The sequence below is a fragment of the Dipodomys spectabilis genome, unplaced genomic scaffold (assembly GCF_019054845.1).
Source record: "Dipodomys spectabilis isolate Male_0828 unplaced genomic scaffold, ASM1905484v1 ptg000210l, whole genome shotgun sequence".
Classification (NCBI taxonomy): domain Eukaryota; kingdom Metazoa; phylum Chordata; class Mammalia; order Rodentia; family Heteromyidae; genus Dipodomys; species Dipodomys spectabilis.
The window spans coordinates 4782634-4785969 of NW_024870887.1; the positions used below are offsets into that span (position 1 = coordinate 4782634).

The 3336-nt window shown below is 40.8% G+C and overlaps 1 pseudogene; it reads left to right on the top strand.

The window, feature by feature from the left end:
* Positions 1-1691: 1691 nt before the first annotated feature.
* On the top strand, positions 1692-2327 carry LOC122122451 (annotated as a pseudogene).
* The last annotated feature ends 1009 nt before the right edge of the window (positions 2328-3336 follow it).

Consider the following 3336-nt stretch of genomic DNA (forward strand, 5'->3'; position numbering starts at 1 on the left):
AGAGCCAGAATTCAAATTCATTCCATTTCAACAATAAATGACCTTGGCAAGGCATGTGCCTTCATGTGACCATCTAAAGGCATGTACTCCATGTAGATGGGCTAACGCCCCCAGACAGCCAGGTTGTAGTAGAGTGTAAAATCTGAATTAAAAAATGTAGGTTGATGATTTACCAAAAGATTCCCTTGCCACAGAAATTTGAGAGTTAAAGCAACTGGACCAATAAAAAATTATAAAAATAACAATAAAAAATATCAGTGGGCTAGTGACTCATGCCCATAATCCCATAGACACTCAAGAGCCAGAGATGAAAAGATTGCTGTTCTAAGCCAACCTGAGTAGCAAAGTCCACAAGAGTCCACATCTAACTACCCAGCAAAATGTAGCTGAAGTGTTAGACCACCAGCCATGATTAAGTGGTTGGCCATTGAGTTCAAACTGGCATAAAAAAAGAAGGAAGGAAGAAAGGAGGGGAAGGGAAGGGAAAAAAGGAAAACGTATCAGCAGTTGGTAAGGAATGAAGTCAATGTAATGGAGACTGATTTCTTTAGATGATGTCATCAGTGAAGGTCTCTTTGAAGGGTAATAACTTAGCTGAAACCTGAATGACAGAAGCCAATCATCAGAAGGAGGAATCACAGGATGCTGAAGATTAACAACAACAACATGACAGGTAGAAAGGCAAAGACCCCAAAAGAGGAATGGGCTTGGGGGTGCTGGGCAAAGAAAGGAGTTCAATTAATAGAGTTGCACAAGATCAAGTCTTTCAAAAAAATATAGGGTGCAAAATGGTTGAGTGGTAAATGCTTCAATAACTTCCTCATTTTAGAGACCAGGAGAGGTACAATTAAATTACCTTGCCTCATTTTTTTATTTGCTCTATTTAAAGAACCCATGAGAGGGAATGGAGGGTGTGTAATATGGGTTGGCCCAGCCTTCATAGAGCCTTATCTCTGGCCAAGTTCATTTTATATCTTTCCCAGAGTTACTGGGTTATACCTCAAACCAAATCAAACAAGTAACATTTGAAAGAGCAAAAGGGCAAGGATGTTAAAAATTTATCACTATTCCCCTCAATATCTCAGAGGTCACAAGTGTTTGAAAGCCAAGGGTGAAAAGGTAGAAACTAGTGAGTAAATTTTTTTTATATTATTAAACTCAATAAACCTGCTCTTTGGGCGGGAGGGGGACAGAATTGGCAGTGTTTTTAGTCTCCCAATGTGTTTGTCAGCATAGTGATGTGTGTATGTACACCAAAGAAAGGATAAACCAGGCCTCAAAATACGTGTTGAAGTTGAGTGTGGGTATACGCCTCTGTAATCCCAGCATACAAGAGGCTAAGACACAAGAATTGAGAGTTCAAGGCCAGAATGGATTACGTTGTGGAGCCTGTCTCAGAGAGAGAGAGAAAGAGAGAAAGAGGGAGAGAGGGAGAGAGGGGGGAAAGAAAACAAAACTATGTTGGCCCTGAGGCTTGTAAATTCATTGCTCTCAGTTCATTTAGGAGAGGCTGGGTCTGGAAAGCTGATTCAGAATTCTGTGATTAAGGAAGAACAATGCCATTTATTCATTACTCTGGAAAATTAGAACCACCCAGCTAAAATTCATGTCTGGTAAACAGCACAGACTCTTCCTAATAGGAAAATCTAGTTAAGAAACCAAATTAATCTCTTTCTGTTCCTAGCACAGTCATGGCTTGTGATCCCAAGAAGCATCTTAAGTGGGTAGCCACTCCAAAGCATTAGATGCTGGATAAACTAACCAGTATGTTTGTTCCTCATGTATCCTCCTCTCTCCACAAGCCGAGAGAATGTCTGCCTCTCATTATTTTCCTTAGAAACAGACTTAAATACACCCTGACCAAGTAAAGAAGCTTTGCATGCTGCACTCCATTAAGACTGACAGCAAAGCCAGGACTGATAAAATTTACCCTCCAGGTTTTACAGATGTCATTAGCATCACCAGAATTTCCATCTGATCTGATACCAATGGTCGCCTTGCTGTTCAACGCATTATATCTGAGGAAGCAAAGTACAAGTTGTGCAAAGTGAGAAAGGTCTTTGTGAGCACAAAGGGAATCCTCATCAGACCATTCATTACCCTGACCCCTTCATCAAGGTGAATAGCACCATTCACATCAATCTAGAGACTGGCAAAATAGCCAATTTTATCATGTTTGACACCAGCACTTGTGCATGATGACCAGAGGTGCTAACTTGGGAAGAATTGGTGTGATCACTGACAGAGATCCTTTTGGTATTGTAGTTCATGTGAATGGTATCAGTGGCAATAGCTTTGCCACTTGGCTTCCCAATACTTGTTATTGACAAAGGTAACAAGCAGAGCAGAAGGTGGACAGAGAAGGGGATGAAATGGTCTCCAAGTTAACATTGGGAATACAAAGTAAGGAATTTTATCTAATCAAAAATAATGTGTGATTCAAAAAACGAACAAAAACAGGGCTGCAGGAGTGGCTCAGCATTACAGTAGCTGACTAGCAAGTGTGAGGCCCTGAGTTCAAACCTCAGTACCACCAAGAAAAGGAAAAAATAAGGTCAGAGGAGTTGATGTTAATAAAGAGGCTAAATGGAGTTGGATCTTGATCTGGATAAGGATCAAGTTTAGATCTTATTTTCATTAAGCAATAAAATACTGATACACCCTTTGTTCACTACAGAAACATATAATCTCAGTTGAGTAAATGATCTACCAGTCAGCCAGGTAGGGAAGGCTAGTACCAGGGAAATACAAATCCTTATTCTCAGCCTCTCTTTTTTTAAAAAAATAAGTTTTTTATTGTGAAAATACTGTTCAGAGGGGTTATAATCACATGAGCAAGGTAATAAGTACATTTCTTATCAAACATTGTTGCCTCCTCCTTTGTTTTCCCCATACCATCCCTTCCTTCCCATCTCCACAACTACATTCCTTCCCCCACCCCCACCCCAGCCTCTCTTCTTTTTTGGTATGAACCACAATTTTCCAAAAGATGATCAGACTTACTTTGGGTACCAGTGGCTCACTCACACCTCTAATGCTAGCCACTCAGGAGGCTGAGATGTGAGGATCATGGTTCCAAGCCAGCCGAGGCAGGGAAATCTGTGAGACTCTGATCTCCAATTAACCACCAAAAAAATAAAAAATGAGTTGTGGCTAAAGTGGTAGAGCATCAGCCTTGAGCACAAAGCTCAGAAATAGCACCCAGGTCCTAAGTTCAAGGCCCTGGACCAGCACATACCACACACACACACACACACACACACACACACACACACACAAACACACACACACAATCCATTCTCACAAAACAAACAAAAAGGAAAAAGAAAACCTAAC